The 23,404-nt window shown below is 38.6% G+C and overlaps 1 protein-coding gene and 1 long non-coding RNA gene across 4 annotated transcripts in view; one reads left to right on the top strand and one right to left on the bottom strand.

Moving 5' to 3' along the window:
* Nucleotides 1-23,404, bottom strand: part of RUNX2 (RUNX family transcription factor 2) — a 231,232-nt gene that overhangs the window by 146,554 nt on the left and 61,274 nt on the right. The window lies entirely within an intron of this gene.
* LOC145516950 (uncharacterized) lies at nucleotides 19,254-23,288 on the top strand. Its single transcript, XR_014061871.1, has 2 exons — nucleotides 19,254-19,521; nucleotides 20,389-23,288. It is a non-coding gene; the product is annotated as an uncharacterized LOC145516950 (long non-coding RNA).

The raw sequence follows: 23,404 nt of genomic DNA, 5'->3' as shown, positions 1-23,404 counted from the left end.
ATTAATACTACTTTCTAAATATGATTCATATCTACTTTCTTTCCATCTCCATGACCAGTGCCTTAGTTCAAGCCTCTATCACCTTGAATCTCAACTGCAGAAGATTTCTAGCTTCCTGGTACCATTCATACCTACCTCAATCTCAAGTCATCCTCTATGTTCCTATTAGAGGGCTCTCTTTTTTTTTTATTTAAAAAATGTTTTTAATTAATTTTGATTAGAGTATAGTTGCTTTACAGTGGTGTGTTAGTTTCTACTGTATAGCAAAAGGAACTGACCAGACATATACAGATATTCCCTTCCTTTTGGACCTCCCTCCCAAAGAAGTCGCTTTTTATAATACAGTTTCAACCATATCATTTCCTGGCTTGAAACCCTTCAGTGGTTCTATATCAGCTATCGTATAGGACAAGGGATAAAACACTTTACCACCTGGCCACAAACACAGGGGTTAAAAGGTGAAACCCAAATTTGAAAATAAACATATCTTATGAAAAACCCCATCCCATACATCTCCTACTCTCCTTTGCCTTTGAGAGCAGGGCTTGGCTTTGTTCATTCTTTATCCCTAACACTTAACGTAATGTCCAGAATACAATAAGTGCCTATAAATATTTGCTTACATGAGTCAGTGAATAAACATATTTGAAATTCTATTTAGACCTGAGTTTTCTGTCCTTTAAAATAGGAACTTTTTATAGATAAAAAATAATAAATAAAATAGGAACGTTTTGAACAAACAAATTGACACCAAAGGAGGGAAGTGGGGGTGGGATGAATTGGGAGATTGGGATTGACATATACATACTTCTGTGTATAAAATAGATAACTAATAAGAACCTATTGTATAGCACAGGGAACTCTACTCAGCACTCTGAGGGAAGGAAATCCAAAAAAGAGGGGATATGTATATATATATATACCTGATTCACTTTGCTGTACAGTACAGACTAACATTTACAACATTGTAAAACAACTACATCCAATAAAAATCAATTTAACAAAGTAAAATAAAATGGGAAATTTTTGTTTTATTAAATCCTGTGGTTCTGTCTGAAATGATCAAATACTGATTAGGATGTGAAACAGCTCATTCTTACACTTTATTGAGAATGTAAATTTTGGGGAAAGACTTGGGAATCACAGTTTGGCATTATCTAGTAGAGCTGAAACTGCACATATGTTCCATAACTTTGCAGCCCCACACCTAAGTATCTACCCTAGTTAGAAAACATACAGACAATAACTATATGTTGCATGTTATTCGAGAGTAAAGAAAATAAAGGCTTGTGCTCAGAGGTAAGGAAGCAGAGCTTCCGCCACCTCAGCCTGCCCTGTGTCCTAAGTGCTCAGGGATCGATACTTTCTGCTATAGTGGTGGTCTTCAAACTAGCAGTATAATGCTGTTTGCTGTAATATTTAAAAATACTCATCCTGCTTTAGAAAATAAGAGAAACAAATGAGGATAAATGAAACAATATAGAGGATAGTCATTTGTAAGACATGTTACAAAGACATGTTTCTTTATGTAAGACATAAAACAGAGCATATGTGTGCTTAACATCCACCGGAAGGGATAGAATGACCAACAGCATCAAATATTCTTAACACACTAAATAAATATGAGGCACTCAATATTCCCAAGATCTTAAACGGACATCCCATTGATGGCATCCATTCTGGCCCATGTGTCCTCTGCCCAATAAACTCGGTAGCTGCCCATCAATCTAACTGGTAAGCTACAACAATGGCCAGAAGTATCATAAGCAAGTGGGTACTGGTTCTAGGTACCTTCCTTCTTGCAGAACACTCTTTCACACACCTCAACTCTGGTAATCACACGGTTGGCAGAATGTTATACCATTAGAAAAAGAGATGGAATACACAAGCTTTGCATAATTTCAAACAATGCACCCTACCCTAAAGTGTAACAATCTGCACCGTCTGTGTCCTCTTGCTTCTCCTTCTGATTTCAATTAATTCAATCAATTGAGTGATTCAAGAATCTTAATGTGGTCTGCAAGCCTTTAGTTTGGGCTTCCCTGGTGGCTCAGGAGGTAAAAAATCTGCAAGATATTCGGGAGACCTGGGTTCAATCCCTGGGTTGGAAAGATCCCCTGGAGGAGGGCATGGCAACCCACTCCAGTATTCTTGCCTGGAGAATCCCCATGAACAAAGGAGCCTGGCGGGCTACAGTCCATGGGATCACATAGAATCGGACATGACTGAGTGACTAAGCACAGCACAAGCCTTTAGTTTAGTGACAAATAGTTCCCCTTATTGTTCTTAGAGGCTACCATTGCATCAAGGTAATCTCCCATATAATGTTGGGTTACACCTACCCCTACAGGAAATGAGAACTTTCCAAGAACACAAATTGTTTTAAGAATTAATTTCAATATCCTCAAAGTCATATATTGTTGTTGTTCAGACTCTAAGTCACACCCAACTCTTTTCAACCCCATGGACTGCATGCAGCATGCCAGGCCAGATTTCCCTGTTCTTCAGTGTATCCCAGAGTTTGCTCAGATTCGTGTCCGTTGAGTCGGTGATGCTAACTAACTATCTCATCCTCTGTTGCCCTCTTCTCCTTTTACCTTCCGTCTTTCCCAGCATCAGGGTCTTTTCCAATGAGTCAGCTCCTCATATCAGGTGGCCAAAGTATTGGAGCTTCAGCTTCAGCATCAGTCCTTTCAATGAATAATCAGGGTTGATTTCCTTTAGGAATGACTGGTTTGATATTGCAGTCCAAGGGACCTTCGGGAAATCTTCTCCAGCTCCACAATTCAAAGGCATCAGTTCTTCAATGCTCAGCCTTCTTTATGGTCCAACTCTAACATCCATACATGACCACTGGAAAAACCATAGCTTGATCATACTGACCTTTGCTGGCAAAGTGATGTTTTGCTTTTTAATACGCTATCTAGGTTTGTCATAGTTTTCCTTCCAAGGAGTGAGAGTCTTTTAATTTCATGACTGCAGTCACCATCTGCATTGATTTTGGAGCCCCCCAAAATAAAGTCTGTCACTGCTTCCAATTTTTCCCCTTCTGTTTGCTATGAAGTGATGGGACCCGATGCTATGATCTTAGTTTCTTGAATGTTGACTTTCAAGGCATCTTTTTCACTCTCCTCTTTCACCCACATCAAGAGGCTCTTTAGTTCCTCTTTGTGCTGTGCTGTGCTTAGTTGCTCAGTCTTGTCTGATTTTTTGCAACCCTATGGACTGTAGCCCACCAGGCTTCTCTGTTCATGGGGATTCTCCAGGTAAGAATAGTGGAATGGGTTGCCATGCCCTCCTCCAGGGGATCTTCCCAACCCAGGGACTGAACCCAGGTCTCCCACATTGCAAGCAGATTCTTTGCCATCAGAGCTACCAGGGAAGTCCTTACTTCCTCTTTACTTTCTGCCATTAGAGTGGTATCATCTGCATATCTGAGGTTGTTGATATTTCTCCCAGCAGTCTTGATCCCATCTTGTGATTTATCCAGCCCAGCATTTTGCATGATGTACACTGCACATACGTTCAGTAAACAAGGTGACAGTATACAGGCTTGTCATACTCCTTACCCAATTTTGAACCAGTCTGTTGTTCTATGTCTGGTTCTAACTGTTGCTTCTTGACCTGCATACAGGTTTCTCGGGAGGTAGGTGAGGTGGTCTGGTATTCCCATCTCTTTAAGAATTTTCCACAGTTCGTTGTGATCCACACAGTTAAAAGCTTTAGCATAGTCAATTAAGCAGAAGTAGATGTTTTTCTGGAATTCCCTTATATTCTCTATGATCCAACAGATATTGGATGAACACTTCATTTGACATAAGCAATGCATTCCATTAGTCACCAAGTCGTTGCTTAATTTGCGACCCCATGGACTATAGCCCACCAGGCTCCTCTGTCCAAGGGATTTCCCAGGCACGAGATTTCTCCTGGAGTGGGTTGCCATTTTCTTCTCCATGGGGCTTTCCTGACCCAGGGATGAAACCTGCATCTCTCGCATTGCCAGGTGGATTGTTTTTCACTGAGCAACCAGGGAAGCCACGTTCAATAATTATTTAAAAGAGTATAATATATTTATGTTGTTTTCATCAATTGTATACTAGGAGAACATTAATAGTGTAATAACTCAAACCAGAAGTATTTTAACAATTAGAAACTTATGGACCTAGTTCAGTTCAGTTCAGTGGCTCAGTCGTGTCCAACTCTTTGTGATCCCAAGGACTGCAGCACGCCAGGCCTCCCTGTCCATCGCCAACTCCTGAAGCTTGCTCAAACTCATGTCCATCGAGTCGGTAATGCCATTCAACCATCTCATCCTCTGTCGTCCCCTTCTCCTACCGCCTTCAATCTTTCCCAGCATCAGGGTCTTTTCCAATGAGTCAGTTCTTCACATCAGGTGGCCAAAGTATTGGAGTTTCAGCTTCAGCATCAGTCCTTCCAATGAATATTCAGGACTGATTTCCTTTAGGATGGACTTGTTGGATCTCCTTGCAGTCCAAGGGACTCTTCAAGAGTCTTCTCCAACACCACAGTTCAAAAGCATCAATTCTTCGGTGCTCAGCTTTCTTTATAGTCCAACTCTCGCATCCATACATGACTACTGGAAAAACCATAGCCTTGACTAGACGGACCTTTATTGGCAAAGTAATGTCTCTGCTTTTTAATATGCTGTCTAGGTTGGTCATAACTTTTCTTCCAAGGAGTAAGAGTCTTTTAATTTCATGGCTGCAATCACCATCTGCAGTGACTTTGGAGCCCAGAAAAATAAAGTCAGCCACTGTTTCTACTGTTTCCCCATCTATTTGCCATGAAGTGAAAGGACCAGATGCCATGATCCTAGTTTTCTGAACGTTGAGCTTTAAGCCAACTTTTTCACTCTCCTCTTTCACTTTCATCAAGAGGCTCTTTAGTTCTTCTTAACCTTCTGCCATAAGGGTGGTGTCATCTGCATATTTGAGGTGATTGATATTTCTCCCTGCAATCTTGATTCCAGCTTGTGCTTCATCCAGCCCAGCGTTTCTCATGATGTACTCTGCATATAAGTTAAATAAGCAGGGTGACAATATACAGCCTTGATGTACTCCTTTTCCTATTTGGAACCAATCTGTTGTTCCATGTCCAGTTCTAACTGTTGCTTCTTGACCTGCATACAGATTTCTCAAGAGGCCGGTCAGGTGGTCTGGTATTCCCATCTCTTTCAGAATTTTCCACTGTTTGTGGAGATCCTAGGAAGCTAACAATTTCTAATTTATGTACCTATTAATTATGTACCTGTTTTTGCTGCTGAAAATAGTCCAGCATGACTGGTTGAAGACTTTAAAACATAAAATATATTACATTAAGACATTTTCTGTACAGGATGTGCAATAGAAGTGGGATGAAAGGAAACAATGTAAAACTTTTGACTGACAAGGATCTTTTTCATATATTGTTATGTAATGGTCTCAGATCACTATGACATTTATCTTGCACTGAATACATCTGAAAGAATGAGGTATAGGTTTTCTTTTCAAAGTAAAAAAATTACAATACACTGGAAATAGCATCTTTGACAGCTATTTAAGCCTATAATAGAAAATGTTAGATGTTTTATCAAAGTCCAGTGAAGAAAACAGAAACATTCTCAGGTATTTCTTTTAACAGAGAGAATTTAATAAAGGTATTTACAGGCTATGGAAGAGCTGAGAAGTCAACAGGGAATATGAAGCAGTTCAGAGGTTAGCAACAGCAGGAGTTCCTTCTAACCCAAAACTATAGCAACAGCAAGAATAGGTTTTGTTAACGGAATGTAGGGCCACATAGGAGTCAGAAGCACAGAAGGACTGCATTGAGTATGTGGGACCACAAAGGGAAGAGTTGTTTAGTTTATGATGGAGTCACAGGGGCAATGCTGCAGCTACTAGAGGTACAACCTGAGGCTGAATGAGAAGGAGAGAAATCTCTGGCTTCCTCCATTCTTATTTGTCCTCTGCATGAGTGTGCATGCTCAGTTGCATCCAACTCTTCGGGATTTCCCAGAGAAGAATATGGGAGTGGGTTGCCATTTTCTTCTCCAGGGGATCTTCCTGACCTAAGGATCGAACCCTCGTTTCTTGCATCTCCTGCATTGGCAGGTGGATTCTTTACTAGTGGTGCTAGTGGGAAGCTCTCTAGTTCCACTAGCGCCTCCAGTGGCTGACCCTACTGGGAGCCAGGTGGTCAGAGTGGTTAGAGAGCCTGGGAAAAGTAATTCCCTGAAATACACAGCAGAATATGGAAAGGAAAAGCAAACCAGTCCCCAGCACAGGTGTGAACCTAAAACTGAGTAAGCAGTATGTAGAAAAATGAGATTAGATCCCTATCTCACACTGTATACAAAAGGTAACTCAAAATTGGTCAAAGGTTTATGTGTCAAAGCTAAAACCATAAACTTCTTAGAAGAACTTCAGGTATCAGTATTTGTAACTGTGGATTTCAGTGGTTTGTTAGATATGACACCCAAAAGACAAGCAACCAAAGAAAAACTAGTGCAATTGGACTTGATCAAAATTTAAAACTTGTGCACTTTGAAGAACACTATTAAGAAAATGAAAAGATAACTAACAAATTGAGAGCAAATGTTTCTGAATCATATATCTGATAAGAATCTAGAATATGCACAGAACTCATAATTCTACAACAAAGCAACAGAAAAGGCAAAACAACCCAATTTAAAAATAGGCAACATATATTGAGAGATATTTCTCCAAAGAAGAAATGCGAATGACCAATAAGCACATGAAAAGAGGCTCAACACCATTAGTCATTAGGAAATGCAAATCCAGACCACAATGAGATACTGCTTCACATCCAGTAGGATGACTTTAATGAAAAAGATGAACAATAACAACTTTTGGAGAAGATGTGGAAAGATTAGAATATTGATGATGGGAATGTAAAACAGTGTAGCCACTGTGGAAAGCAGCTTGGCAGTTTCTTTAAAGGTTAAACATAAAACTGCTATAAAACACAGCAATGATACCCAAGAGAAAAGAAAGCATACATTCACACAGAAATTGCACACATATCAGTAGTAGCATTATTTATAATAAGATGCGGAAAGTACTTAAATGTCTACTGACTGCTGAATAAATACATAAATACAGTATATCTGTTCAATGGAATATTAGTTATAAAAAAGAAATGAAGCAATGCTGCTGCTGCTGCTAAGTTGCTTCAGTCATGTCCAACTCTGCAACCCCATAGATGGCAGCCCACCAGGCTCCGCCATCCCTGGGATTCTCCAGGCAAGAACACTGGCATGGGTTGCCATTTCCTTCTCCAACGCATGAAAGTGAAAAGTGAAAGTGAAGTCGCTCAGTCGTGACCAACTCTTCAATGATCCATGCTCAACCATGGATGAACATTGAAAACATAATGCTAAGTAAAAGAAGCCAGGCATAAAAGGCCACATATTGTAGGCTTTTGTTTATAGGAAATGTCCAGAAGTCAGAAAGTATGTTAGAGATTGCCAGGGGCTGGAGGGAGGGAGTAGAGGGAGTGACTGTTAATGAGTATGGTATTACTTTATGGAGTGATGAAAATATTCTAGAATTAGATAGTGGTGATCATGACATAACCTTGTGAATATACTAAAAAGCTATTGAATTGTACACTTCAAATGGTGAATTTTATGTAATGAAAAATTTATTTCAGTTTTTAATTAAATTAAAGTTTTACAAAAATGAATGACCAAGGACTTTCCTGGTCGTCCAGTGGTTAAGACTCTACCTTCTAACGCAGGGGCATGAGTTCAGTCCCCAGCTGGGGAAGTGAGATCCCTCATGTCACGCAGGGCAGCCAAAAAAAAAAGTTTTCGACTAGAAATATACTGGGGGAAAGGAGCTATAGTACTTTAGTTTGTAAATTGTTCCTGAAAGAAACCTGTGCTCATGTGCTCTAGGAGAATAAATGAATATTCATAGCAGCACTAGGAACATTAACAGTAAAAGGATAAACATAGAATATTTATGCCGTAGAACTATCTACAGTGAAAAGGAGCAGACAACAACTATATACAGTATGGGACTTCCCAGGTGGTACAGCGGTAAAGAACCCATCTGCCAATGCAGGAGATGCAAGAGATGTGAGTTTGATCCTTGGGTTGGGAGGATGCCCTGGAGGAGGGAATGACAACCCACTCCAGTATTCTTGCATGAAACATTCTATGGACAAAGGAGTCTGGATGGCTACAGTCCATGGGGTTGCAAAGAGTCACATGTGACTGAGCACAAAAAGGACATATAGATGAAACTCAGGAAACCAATATTGAACTGAAACCAATATTGACCTAAAACAACAAATTGCTTGAGTATGAAGACAGAGGAGAATAATCATAAACATGCTCTTCATAATAAACAGAAAGGAAACTACTCAACCAACACCAACAGTAGAATGAATAAATTATATTTACTGACACAGTGAAATACTATGAGCAATGAGAATGAATTAAGTTCAATCTATATGTAACAGATAGGGTTAATCTCATAAAAAATATTGAACGGGAAAAGAAGTGACAGAGTATATATTATATGTTTCTCTTTATAAAAAACTCAAAACCAGGCGAAACGAATCTACAAGATTAGAAGTTAGGATACTGGTTACCCCAGGCAGAAAGGAAGGTAGTATCTATAGGCCTTCTGGGATGCTTATGTTTCTCTTTCTCAGTGAAGGTCAAATGGATATAATAACTTGCAGAAATTCTACAACCAGCACACACATGATGTGCACACTTTTCTGTATGTATATCATATATAAAATTAAGTTCAAAAAGAAAGCACCAATCATCTGCTAAAGAATTATTAAGTATGATACCATTTATATGAAATTCAATAACATACAAAATTAAATAATATATTGGAGAAACTAATATTTGGTTAAATTATAATCAAGAAAACAATAAATCCCAAATTCAAGCTTGTGGTTATCTCCGAAGTGGATCAGCAACAAGATCAGGGTTTCATAGGTATCAGTAATAGTTTATTTCATATGTGGGGTAGGAGAAGGCAATGGCACCCCACTCCAGTACTCTTGCCTGGAAAATCCCATGGATGGAGGAGCCTGGTAGGCTACAGTCCATGGGGTCGCTAAGAGTCAGACATGACAGAGTGACTTCACTTTCACTTTTCCCTTTCATGCACTGGAGAAAGAAATGGCAACCCACTCCAGTATTCTTGCCTGAAGAATCCCAGGGACAGTGGAGCCTGGTGGGCTGCTGTCTATGGGGTCGCACAGAGTTGGACACAACTGAAGTGACTTAGCAGCAGCAGCAGCAGGTACACAACTCTTCATTGTATTGCTATTCTGTATATGCCGTAATATTTTATAAAATCCTCTTGATACTACCTAGTATTTAATAAAAGTTATTTTAAAAAGCTCTATGGTTCTGAGTGCCAAAGTCTATAACTTAAAGCATGTATACTTCCCGGTTGTTGGGTTGGGCTGCAGATAGGTTTGGAAAATCTGTCATTATTTTTCCTATCTTTAAATACTATTAATTATTCTATTAGTTGATTCGGTACATTAGAAAAGGAAAGGTTTTAGTCAAATCCTATGTGAGCCAGTTAACCCAGAAAAATCAACTTATTAGTTTTCAAGTTTACAATTCAAAAGAACTGTATTCCCAAATTTTATTTGCAAAAGGATTCTGGGGAGTTGGGAACACTTTTTCTCATAAAACAATAGCATAAATATTGGTCAAATTATCATCTGGCCCAGGAAAGCCTATTTAACCTGCAGTATAGCTAAATATAATACTGAGTCTTATATTCTTCCATTGATTCTGTGGTAAAGGAGGCTTATCTTTTGCCTGAGAAGTCAGGATGCTAGAACATAACCAGGTACTGCTTTAGCTCCAGTCTCTCAGTCAGTGATCCTTCTCCTGTATCTAGAGAGCAAGATTTTCATCCCATGTCAGGTTCCCTTATCATAGCAGTAAGTGAAGAAGATTTCACTGAGGCAGCAAAGAGTGTGTCCTACTCTGTACAGCAGAGGCACTGTGGGAAATCATGTTGCATAAATAGAGCGTGGTTATATTGTAAATTTCCTGGAAAGCTTCACAGAGCAGTTGAGAATTTATGAGATAGGTCATTGGATGATCTAATAAAAATTAAACTATCAACTACTGAATATTTACCACATACCATGATTTTTTTCCAAGTAGTCTACATGCGGAACTCGTACACTCCTTACAACAGCTTTGTGAAATAGGCAGATAATTCAACATCCTTGTTTTTCAGATGAAGGAAACTGGGAGGCAGAGTAGTGTCAGATGACTGAGAGGCAGAGTGATACTTCCCTTGATGTCATATGACCAGTAAGGGTAAAGCCAGATGCCAATCCAAGCCATTGATTTGTAGCATCTGCCAATTTCTATAGTGTAAATATTTCCATCACAATTGGCCTTAAGCTGCAGACATGATGTTACCAATACTGGGCTGAAAAGGGATCTGCACAAATGGCTCTAGCAAAATGAAATGATACAAGCCAGCTGTAGCACAAAGTTGAACAATGATTTATCAGTGCTTATTGTCTACCAGAAGTACCGTGCTAAAGCAAAACAATTGTTTAGGTTCCAATTCTTGCCTTTCTGGTAGCAATAGGATGAATGGAGAGACAATATTTACAATATTGAAACGCTGAATAAAACTTATATATGTACCTTTATAAAAGAAATGACAGTTCACATTTAATTATCAAATAAATAGTATAGATTAGAGGTGGAAAAAATAGCAGTGGACTCTATGGACCAGTAAGATTTTATGGAGAGTTAATATTAAGTCATTGCAGAATTTGTGTGGATGAAGAGGAAAGCATTCTAAAGAGGAGTGTGGACATGAACAAAAAGTGCTATTAAGTGAATTCATGTTTTTTGAAATCAGTGACCGGATCAGCTTCAACATTGATCCGCCAAGAGGCAGGGGGATGAACTGGATGAACTTTTGAAATCTTTTCCAAGTTTGCTAGTTCTTATAGTTATAACTCTTTAGCCTTTTTGAACTTAAAATACATTAATGAAGGGAGCATTGAAATCTAATCTTTCAAAATGCTATGTTCTGGTTCTGGAATGCAGAGAATCTTCCTCTGGCTAAAATATGAATAACACATCCTTTTTTTTTTAAGCAGTGAGTAATCAATCAAGTTGATCTGTTTTCTTGATTGTCTATCATGTTGTTGACAGATATCCTAAGAATTGGAAATTTTGTTCCATTGCATGGATATTTTAAAGAATGAATTAATAAATGTCAATTGATAGCAACACTATCAAAAAGAATGGATGATCTCTTAGAGAGAGAGAAGCAAAAAATATTCAGCATGCAGGTTGTTTTTCTAAACAGGGAGAAGGAGAAACACCACAGAAATGCGCAGAGGAAGCTGAGAGTCAGAGACTGAGGATGTAGATCTCTCAGAGTCGGAGACAATCTGAAGAAGGTGAATCCTTTGCGCTTGTATTTCTTTATGCTCAGAGTACTTTTCTCCAGGATATCTACATGGATCACTCCCTCATCCTTTGTTATTTTTTGGCCACACTGGGCAGCTTGTGGAATCTTAGCTCCTGGACCAGGGATTGAACCACACCCTCAGCAGTGAAGGATAGGAGACCTAACCCCTGGGCCGCCAGGGAATTCCTTCTTTCATCCTTTTAGATGTCACTTCTCCAAGGGGCTTCCCCAGAACTGTATATGTTAACAGCAATTCTTCCCCCACCCCCACCTCACCAACTGGCTCCCTTACATCACTTCTCCTGTGTTATTTTTATCCATTTCTCTCCTGACAGTCCCTTGGACAGCAAGGAGATCAAACCAGACAATCTTAAGGGAGATCAATGCTGAGTATTCACTGGAAGGACTGGTGCTGAAGCTGAAGCTCTAATATTTTGGTCATCTGATGCAAACAGATGATTCATTGGAAAAATCCCTGATGCTGGGAAGGATTGAGGGCAGAAGGAGAAGAGGCATCGGAGGAAGAGATGGCTGGACAGCATCACCAGTGCAATGAACATGAACTCGGGCAAGCTTCAGGAGACGGTGAGGGGCAGGGTGGCCTGGTGTGCTGCAGTCTGTGGGATCACAAAGAACGAGACACGACTGGGCAACTGAACAACAACTACTAGTTCAGCATTTGGTATACCTGTTTATTTCCTTGTAATCCATCTTCCCTCTTTGCCCAACTCAAATGTATAAATTAGAACATCAGCTCCATGAGAGTGTCTGTTTTGTTTACAGCTGAATCCACAGCATCTGTTACAGTGCCTGACATACAGCAGGCACCCAATAAATACTCGTTTGAATACATGAATTCAAATATGTATGATCAAATGTGGCAGAGATGTCCTGGTTCCTTGAATAGACTACATCTCTAACACTGATCAGCTAGATGCAACACCTCTATCGATTATAAGGAAAATCAAAATTAATAAGTATGGAAGAAGACAGCTTGAGCCCACTGTCAGTCACTGAAGAAAAACAAAGAAGCTCTTCAATCCTATTTTTGTGTTAATGACACAGGTAGTGCAATGAACTTAGATCCATACTATAAATTTGTCATGATTATATCCTTTTATTTTACAATCCTAAGAAGAAAAATGTCCTGTCAGTTCGTGGGCCACCTTTTAAAATCTCATAGGTCCACCAAAATGTTTTACAGACATTGTGGTAAAGGTCCTTTTTTAAAAAAAACCTACATTTATGCCTTTCCAAAAAAGACTCTTGGGGGGGCTTCCTCTGGGGTACTAGTAATAAAGAACCTGCCTACCAAGCTAGAGACAGAAGAGGCACGGGTTCGATCTCTGGGTTGGGAAGATCCCCTGGGGGAGGGCATGGCAACCCACTCCAGTATTCTTGCCTGGAGTGTCCCACAGACAGAGGAGCCTGGCAGGCTACAGTCCATAAGGTTACAAAGAGTCGGACACAACTGAAGTGACTTAGCAAAAAAGACTCTTAAATCGATATTTAAGTATCGATTTCTCTATGCCAGATTTTTAAAACATGCTATATAACTGATTACTGTCTTTTGACATTTTCTTAGAAGCTTTGTAATTCCTAAAATATTCACTTTTCTCAGTGAATATATAAAATCTTAGTATGTATTAACTAACTTCGGTGAAGTCATTTCAGGGCCCTTTAACCTCTTTTGCATTCTTCTTTTTAAATGTTGGCTTCAAATGACTGTCTCTGGAAGACATCCTGGTATTGACTTGTCTTTAATTCAGCTTGTGATACATGATTCTGGCAACTCCAAGATCAGTAAAGGCAATTCAAAATTTGCTGGTTGCTGAGGGAACAATTATTTTAAAATTCCCATCTGTATACAGATCAGCTAAGGAGGTAGACAAGTTAAAAGAGGATGGGGGATGCTTAAATTGTTTTCACTTTAACCAATACCTTGTGTTACCTAGTTATTTCTCATAGTGTTTCAAAATGTTGAATTGGATATTTTTTGATGCTCCAGAAGTAACTACTAGAACCCTAGGCGCTAGGACCTAAAGCTGAAGAAAAAGGGAAGTTGGGTATCCACACTACGACTGTTTGGACTGATAAGGATGCCTGACATTTGTTTGTGCCAAGTGGGCACTGTGGACAGTAACAGTACTAGAACCATCCGGACAGTAGCTCGCTGCAGACAGCTGTCACTAGTCTTGGAAATAGGAAAGGGGGAAGGAAAGCCCCGGAAGAGGTTGAGCTGCCACAGGAGGAACATATACTGGTTTTTGAATTCCTGTTGTTCATTAGCCAGAATGGCAGGGACCCCCAACAGTCAGTCACATTAACAGGTTCTGCCCTCTTTTCATTATCCAGTTGTTCAATTATTGGTTCTAGTTTTTAAAAGCCCACATTATCCAATTTAATTCTTAGGGCAATTCTGTGAGGTAGGCATCAAAAAAAACCACCTCTTTTTCAGATTAGAAAATTTGGAAATGGACTCAGAGAAGTTATACAGTGAGTTTAGGTCACACAGTTAGTGAGAGAGTCAGGGCTTAAACCAAAATTTTTAGGCTAATTTAATGTGTATCCTTATTTAATGTTTTCAGGATCTCTTTTGGATATGGGATTGTTAAATGCCTTCAAGAGTGTATAAACACAGGGACTTCCCTGGAGGTCCAGTGGCTAGACTTTGCCTTCCAATGCAGGGGCTGTGGGTTCGATCCTGGTTGGGGAGCTAAGATAAGATCTTGCATGCCTTGTAGCCAAAACAGCAAACATAAAACAGAAGCAATATTGTAACAAATTCAATAAAGACTTTAAAAATGGTCCACATCAAAAAAAATTACGCAGCGTTTTATATATATAAATATTGTTGTTTTTTCTGTCATGTCCTGCTCTTTGCAACTCCATGGACTGTAGCCTGCCAGGCTCCTCTGTCCATGGAAGTCTCCAGGTAAAAATACTGAAGTGGGTATTGTTCCCTTCTCCAAGGGATCTTCATGACCCACGGATCAAACCTGGGTCTCCTGCATTGTAGGCAGATGCTTTACTGTCTGAGCCATCAGAGAAGCAAACATATATATATATATGGAGAGAGACAGTATGTAAATATATATAAGATGGTTCTTACTCTTAAAGAATTCTTAAGGAGGTCACTGTTGAGGAGAAGATCTTAAGCAGTTTGGGTGAAAAGACAGGAAGAGTACGAACAGTAAGAGATAATTCAACAAAGAAGGCTAAACTGCTTTCCAATGGAAATAAACAGAAATTTTTGCAGGGTTTCCCCACTGAAGAGATAGTCCAGAATTAGAGAGAGTAGGATGAATGGCTGAATGACTTGGCAGAGAGACTTAAGGGATTTTGTTTTGCCTAATATTTGATTATGAAAAAAAATTTTTTTAATAGCAAAGTTGAAAGAATATTTATAGCAAACATCCATTTAATTACCCACCTATGTTCTATGTTAATATTTTATTACATGTGTTTTATCACACATCTGTACTTCTATCATCCTTCTATCTCTCCAGCAGTTCATCTTTCTAAAAAAAAAAAAAAGAATTTCAAAGTAAATTGCAGACAGTACAGCTGCAGGCATTTTCAAAACAGGGATGTATTGTATTCAGTTTTAAGTTATCTGTGTTGTAGCACTGTAATACCTCATGTCTCCTTACCTTCAGTAAAGCTCACTCTACACAAAGAGGCCTTGTAAGAATGGTGTTTTTAGATAATAGAAGTCCAAAACAGTGGTTGACTTCCAAGTGTAAATAGATGCCGAAACTGAGATAAAAGCATATACAAGACAAAGGGGGGGGAGTCATATTTGGTGGAACTGGGAAGTCAGAACTAGAGGTGAGCACAAGACTATCAACTTCCTGGACCGTGGAGGCGTCTGGGGGAGAGCATTGGTTTTGCACAAGGCGCAGGCAGGGATCAGAGTTGGGTTAAGGTTAGAGATTAACTCTAAATGCACATAAAGGATTTTATTGGGGTGATAAAATGTTCTAAAACTAAATTATGGTGACAGTTGCACAGCATGGTAAACTTACTTAAAACCATTGAATTATACAATAAAAATAAGTGTATTTTATGATATGCAAATTATGCTTCAATAAGATTTATTTTAAAATCCTAATCAAAATAAAATAAAACAAAAAACAAATTTTTAAAAACATTAAGAAAAACCTAGACAAATATGTAACTGATAATCTCCATTTTTTATTTCTTTTATTTATTAAATTTTATTTATTGATATGGACTCTATTTTTTGTTTAATATTTAAACAAATGTATTCAATAACATAATAATTATATGTATTATTAAAGTTTATATTATCATATATGTAATTATGGAATAAATTAGAATATGGGAGTTTCCTGTACTAAAGCTTTATAGCCATCACTTGATCATATCTACTCAGCTTTAAACTCTATCTTAATTTTAAAGCAATTATTGAATTAGGAAGTAGTTTCATAAAGCAAATAATCTTTTTATAATTAATATAGTGGTTAAAATTTTCTTGGGTTAAATAGTGTGTGACTTTTTAAATGTTTACCTTTACAGGCTATAGTATAACTGTCTCCTTTTTCATTGAATTTTTGTGATATTTCCTTCTTGTCTAAAGGTTTTCTCATACAGTCTTCCTTTACTCTCCAGCAAGCCTATGATTTAGGAAGAGTGGATATTACCCTCATTTTACAGTTGAGTAAATAGAGCTCAAGTGGATTGGGTGACTCCGCATCCAGGTTAAAAATTATATCCAAGCATAAAACAGTGTGTCTTATGCTTGGATATAATTTTACTAGAGTGGCTTCAACTGATAGAAATTAGGGGTCCAATGTTCATAGGTTGGACTTCCCTGGTGGCTCAGTGGTAAAGAATCCACCTGCCAATGCAGGAGAGACGGGTTCCATCCCTGGGTGAGGAAGAGCCTCTGGAGAAGGAAATGGCAACCCACTCCAGTATTCTTGCCTGGGAAATCCATGGACAGATGGGCCTGGCTGGTTACAGTCCTTGGGGGTCGCAAAAGAGTCAGACATAACTTAGTGACTAAGCAACAACAGCAACATCAATTCATAGATTATTTCTATATATGAAATTGGAGTAGGCTTCCAGTCTCCAGTCTGACACATAAAGAGCTTGGAAGTTGTCACTCCCATCCTCACAACAATAGAAAAAACCTGAACATAATTGAAAATTAACAATTCTTCATAGATCCATCAGAGAACTGAAGTTGCAGGGCAAACCACTGCCCCAAACACTGGAGAGACAGATGGTTTAGCTTACCCCCAAGATAAAATGTTTTACCAAAGCCTAATTGACCTGAGGGAAAGTGAAAGTGAAAGTTGCTCAGTCATGTCTGATTCTTTGCGACCCCATGGAATTCTCCAGGCAAGAATACTGGAGTGGTGAGCTTTCTCCTTCTCCGGGGGATCTTCCCAACCCAGGGATCGAACCCAGGTCTCCTGCATTGCAGGCAGATTCTTTACCAACTGAGCTACAAGGGAAGCCCAATAACATAATTCTGAATCTCTTAGTGTATGTGGGCTTCCTTGGTGGCTCAGATGGTAAATAATCTACTTGCAGTGCGGGAGCCCATAGTTCAGTCCCTGAGTCTGGAAGGTCCTCTGGAGAAGAGAATGGCTACCCACTTCAGTATTATTCTCTGGAGAATTCTACGGACAGAGGAGCCTGGTAGGCTACAGTCCATGGGGTGGCAAAGAGTCGGACACGACTGAGCGACTCTCACTAGAGTGTGTAGTGCTGTTTATCCTGTTGAAGCAAATGACTTGCTTGCTGTTTTAACTGATTGGACTTATCTGTAAAAGCTTAACTATTAACTACACTGAGACCTGCGGGTTAGGACTGGAAGCTCGTGAAGACAAAAGCCTCTAATCGAGGGGATTAAATAGTTTTAAAGTATTCTTGATATATTTAAAAAGTAAAACACATTGGTCCCATAGTATGCTCCACCTTTATGAAACCCAAAATGATTTGTTTACAAGTTCATTTCTCCTGTTAGGGGGTAAGTTTCTCAAGGACAGGAATCACATCTTTCTTCCTCTTTTAACTGTGAGAGGTACTTAAATCATATTTGGTAAATAAAAAGCTGAGAGATACCTGATCAGAGAAAACAGAGTCTAAAGCCATTCTCTACTAATAAAGCTATGCATTTAGAAGAAGTGCCTAAATATTATATTAATATTTCAGAGAAATTTTGAAGGAGTTATTCCCAGAGAAGAGACATGCCCGCATCCTTTGCCCCACAAACCAAATCTTCTTAGGGAGCCTGGATTCCACTTAGTCCCCTTCATCTACCCAATGGCTATCTCTGTTTCTATCAGTTCCTTCTTCCTTTTTTCCTAATCTAATGTCCTTTTCATGAGGGGGATACCCAACAAAAAAAGAGCCAAAACTCTTTCCACTTGCACCATAACCATTTCCATCTTCCATCTTGTTTCCTTCCTTTCTTTAATGGCTGAACTTCTCAAATGTGCGATTGTTGCATACATTCACATTTCAATCCCACTGCACCATCAAGACTAGTTATGTGAAGGTTAAAGAATTTCTGAGTGAACTCAGAAGTCATTTCTCAGTTAGCAAATAACATCGCTAATAACATCCACTTTAAGTTCCTTGGGCTTTAAAATATTTTCATAAAGCAACTGATCCTTTTATGAAGTGAATAAGCACATGCTAATTTATCTGTTTCCTGAAGTTGTTCAGAAGGAAGGCAGGGTTCCAGGTTGGGGTGCTGCCAAGGAGGGCTGTCTGAGCCTCTCACAGTAGAGTTGTGGAGTTTGGGGTTTGGTCCCGACCCTTACCAGGTAAGATTATCCCTGTTTCCAAGCTGACTCACCCTGACTCAAATAAGACCCAGCATTAAAACTGAAATGCTGAGTTATCAGTTTGTAGTGAGGAAATATAACTGTTGGTTGGAATGAACTATACTATCAGCTTGATCCTCTCAGCTGAAGCTGAAGCTCCAATACTTTGGCCACCTGATGGGAAGAGCCAACTCATTGGCTCCTATGATGGGAAAGATAGAAGGCAGGAGGAGAAGGGGACGACAGAGATTGAGATGGTTGGATGACATCACCGACTCAGTGGACATGAGTTTGAGCAGTGATGGTGAAGGACAGGGAAGCCTGGTATGCTCCAGTCCATGGGGTTGCAAAGAGTTGAACACAACTGAGTGACTGAACAACAACAATCAGCTTGATCATCATATTATTTGGAAAGCTTTGTGGAGCCACAATATCCAAAGATTGCTGGTCCCAACAGAATCAGGATAAGAGGAGTTAGCTATCTAATTTGTTTCCTTGAATGATGTTAGGACTCTCATAGCCTGACTCATTTCTCTTTTCCCATTCTCCTCCACAATATAAGAATATGCTATGCCTATTTCTAACTCTAATTCTGCTTTTTCTGTGCTTTGTAACTTATTAACCTATTTTCAGATTTGGCATTTTAGTCAGGTTATAACTAAGACTTGTGTTGATCTATATCCCTTCTGTGATCTGCTACTTGTTTATTGTAAAAACTAACTTTCAGAGGTTGGTCTTATCAGTACTTACAGAAACATCTCGCTGTCATCTGCTCTGTGCACCTATAGATTATAAATATGGATTTCCACATATGATGTCATATTTCTTTTTAAAATTTTGTATTTATTTATGTATTTATTTTGGGCTGTGCTAGGTCTTCATTGCTGAGAGGGCTTTTCTCTAGCTCTAGTGAGTGGGTTTCTCATTGTGATGGCTTTTCTTGTTACTGAGCACTGTCTCTAGGGTGAGCAAGCTCAGTAGTTTCAGCTCCCAGGCTCTAGAGCACAGTCTCAATAGTTGTGGTACATGGATTCAGTTGCCCTATGACGCATGGTATCTTCCCAACCCAGGAATCGAACTTGCGTCTCCAGCATTGAGAAGCAGATTCTTTTACCACTGAGCCACCAGGGAAACCTCATATTTCTTAAAGCAAGGCACATCTGGATAAATCAGCCTGATTATCCACCTACCTACATGGCTATAAAATAAGTTTTCAAGATTCTTCCAGATTGTGACTGTTGGCTTTCCCATTGTTTAAGGTATTCAAAAGAACATCTCTCCAGATCCTGAAAGTAGTTCTAAGTTAGGTTCCAAGTATTTGAGCAAAGGCAACATTGTTGGAACAATGGTAGTAGAAATGGACTGTATTTTTGGTATGTAGTATAATAATTATAGTCATGAACATGTGTCCAATTATAGACAAACTATTGAATGAAGTATGACTGGCTAACTTCAAGTTTTATTAATATTACTTTACTATTAGTTGACTTATTTTGTAAACTATTAGAACTTCTTTTTGCAAAATAAGCAGTTACAAGGGCCAAAAGTTTAAGAAAAATTTATGGGAGAATAACTTAACCTTGAGAAAACTCAATTTGTATGCTTTCTCCCTATGAATTGAGAAATGATCACTACTATTAATTAGAATGGGATGATACTACTGCAAGAGCATAATTTGAGAACTGCCACTATACAGTGAGTTACTTTACTTTTGACTAATTAAATAATAATTTTATTTCTATTATAAAAGTAGAAATTGAATAGAGAAGCAAAAATGTTTAACAGAATTCTCTTGGCAAAATTTGGAAGAAAATATTCTCTTGGTTCAGATTTTTTAATCATGTATGACATCCATTTCCAGAGAGAAATCAGCAGGGTTTTTTAAATCCTGAAGGATATTGTTCTGAATAAATATATTATACTATGATATGAAAAATGTAACTAAAAATGACTAGAACATGGTTGAGTAGCCTAGTTTGTGCTTTATCATTTGCTTTCTAGTTGGGGGAAGTCACAAGTTCTGTGGAAGTTATCTTCAAATATTAGGGAACCTCAAAATTGGGGTCATTGGGTATGAACTACCTCAAGTTCTTCTTTTCTTCCAGTTAATCCTTTTCCATTTTAAGGTTGATCCCACTTCCTGGACTTTTGATCAAAAACCTCCTGTTTAGGAGCAGAGCTTGCAGTGGGGACTCAGGCTGCGGTGGTGAGAATGCACAGTGCAGAGGCTTGGGGAATGAGGAGGCATGGACGGACACGTGAGTGACATCTTGCTGTCAAGGAGGCAGTCTTACGGAGAATAACGAGATTTTCGACAAAGTAATGAAAACTAAGAGCTGCCCCTAATAGGCACTCATATACAAGCCATTCACTGGGATCTCCCAAGGCTATCAACTCTTACATCTGAGCAGTGCACCCCAATGCCAGCTTTAACTTAATCCCACAGGAGTCCCCAACTACTTAAGCCAGTGCTTCCATTGCAGCAAAATTACATTTATGCAGCAGTGCTGAAAGAGAAAATAATCATAGAAATGGAAATTCAACATAAGAACTGATACTTTGGCCCAGTTCATGGACTACAGAACCAAAGGGACAGCACCAGGTTCCCTCAGTGCTGAAAAGGAGAGCATGAAACAGAGATCAAACCCTGAGCCTTTGGAGTGGGAGCATTTATTCCAAGACTCTAGACTACCAGAGAACTAACCCTAGGGAGTATCAAATAGTGAGAACTCACACAAAGGAAACCACTGGAATATAAGACTTGGCATCACCCAACCACCAGTAGCACCTTGCGCAGGACGCCTCATCTGAACAACAAACAAAACAAAAATACAAACCCAATCATCAGCAGACAGGATCACCACCTCCCTCAGCCTTGCCCATCAGAGGAAAAGCAAACAAACAACTCAGCACAAATCTCACCCTATTTGTATGGCTTACACAAACCATTAGACTAATCTTAGGAGGGCAGAAACCAGAAGGAAGAAAGAATTCAACCTTGAAGCCTGGGAAAAGGAGACCTCAAACACAATAAGTTAAAAAAAAAATAATGAAAAGGCAGAGAAATTCTATGCAAACGAAGGAACAAACTAGAAACACAGAAGTCCAAATAAATGAAGAGGAAATAGGCAAACTACCTGAAAAAGAATTCAGAATAATGATAGTAAAGATGATCAAAAACCTTGAAAACAGAAGGGAGAAAATGCAAGAATCAATTAACAAAGACCTAGAAGAATTAAAGAATAAACATACAGAGACAACACAATTACTGAAATTAAAAATACTCTAGAAAGAATCAATAGCAGAATATCTGAAGCAGAAGAACAAATCAGTGAGCTGGAAGATAAAATGGTGGAAATAACTTCTGAAGAGCCGAATAAAGTAAAAAGAATGAAAAGAACTGAGAATAGTCTCAGAGACCTCTGGGACAATATCAAATGCACCAACATTCGAATTATAGGGGTCCTAGAAGAAGAAGAGAAAAATAAAGGGTATGGGAAAATTTTTGAAGAGATTATAGTTGAAAATTTCCCCAGCATGGAAAAGGAAATAGTCAATCAAGTCCAAGAGGCACAAAGAGTCCCATACATGATAAACCCAAGGAGAAACATGCCAAGACACATACTAATCAAACTAACAAAGACTAAAAACAAAGAAAGAATATTAAAAGCAGCAAGGGAGAAGCCACAAGTAACATAGAAGGGAAACCCTATACCTTTAACAGCTGATCTTTCAGCAGAAACTCTGCAGGTCAGAAGGGAATGGCAGGATAAATTCAAAGTGCTGAAAGGGAAAAATCTACCACCAAGATTACTATACACAGCAAGGATCTTACTTAAAATTGATGGAGAAGGAAAAAGTTTTTCGGACAAGCAAAAGTTAAGAGAATTCAGTACCACCAAACAAGCTTTACAACAAATGTTAAAGGGACTTATATAGCCAAGAAATACAAAAGAAGAAAAAGATCTACAAAATCAACCCCAAACAATTAAGACAATGGCAATAGGAACATATATATCAATAATCACTTTAAATGTAAACAGATTAAATGCTCCAACCAAAAGACGCAGACTGGCTGAATGGATACAAAAACAAGATCCATATATATGCTGTCTACAAGAAATCCACTTCAGACCTAAAGACACATACAGACTGAAAGTGAGAGCATGGAAAAATATATTCCATGCAAGTGGGAAGCAAAAGAAAGCTGGAGTAGAAATCCTCATATCAGACAAAATAAACTGTAAAATAAAGAAAATTACGAGATAAGGAAGGACACTACATAATGATCAAGGGATCAACCCAAGAGGAAGACATAATAATTGTAAATATGTACCCAACATAGGAGCACCTCAATACATGAGACAAACACTAACAGACATAAAAGGTGAAATTGACAATAACACAATAATAGTAGGAGACTTTAACACCCCACTCACACCAATGGACTGACCATCAAAACAGAAAATTAATAAGGAAACACAAGTCTTAAATGATATGTTAGATGAGATGGATCTCATTGATATCTTCAGAACATTCTGTCCAAATGCAGAAGAATACATCTTCTTCTCAAGTGCATATGGAACATTCTCTAGGATAGACCACATCTTGGGTCACAAATCAAACCTCAGTAAATTTAAGAAAATTGAATTTGTATCTTCAGCCACAATGCTATTAGACTACATATCAATTACAAGAAAAAAACTGTAAAAAACACAAACACATGGAGATTAAAAAATATGTTTCTAAATAATCAACAGGTTACTGAGGAAATCAAAAGGGAAATCAAAACATTTCTAGAAACAAATGACAATGAAAACACGATAACTCAAAACCTATGGGATGCAGCAAAAGCAGTTCTAAGAGGGAAGTTTATAGCAATACAATCCTACCTCAGGAAACAAGAAAAACATCATATAGACAACTAACTTTACACCTAAGACAACTGGAAAAAGAAGAAGAACAACAACAAAAAACCACCCCAAAATTAGAAGAAGGAAAGAAATCATAAAGATCCAAGCAGAAATGAATGAAAAAGAAATGAAAGAAACAATAGTAAAGATGAATAAAACTAAAAGCTGATTCTTTGAGAAGATAAACCAAATTGACAAACCTTCAGCCAGACTCATCAAGAAAAAAGAG

The sequence above is a fragment of the Giraffa tippelskirchi genome, chromosome 8, assembly GCF_054371585.1.
Source record: "Giraffa tippelskirchi isolate mGirTip1 chromosome 8, T2T-mGirTip1v1.2.pri, whole genome shotgun sequence".
NCBI lineage: Eukaryota > Metazoa > Chordata > Mammalia > Artiodactyla > Giraffidae > Giraffa > Giraffa tippelskirchi.
This window is presented reverse-complemented; position numbering and strand designations above follow the sequence as displayed.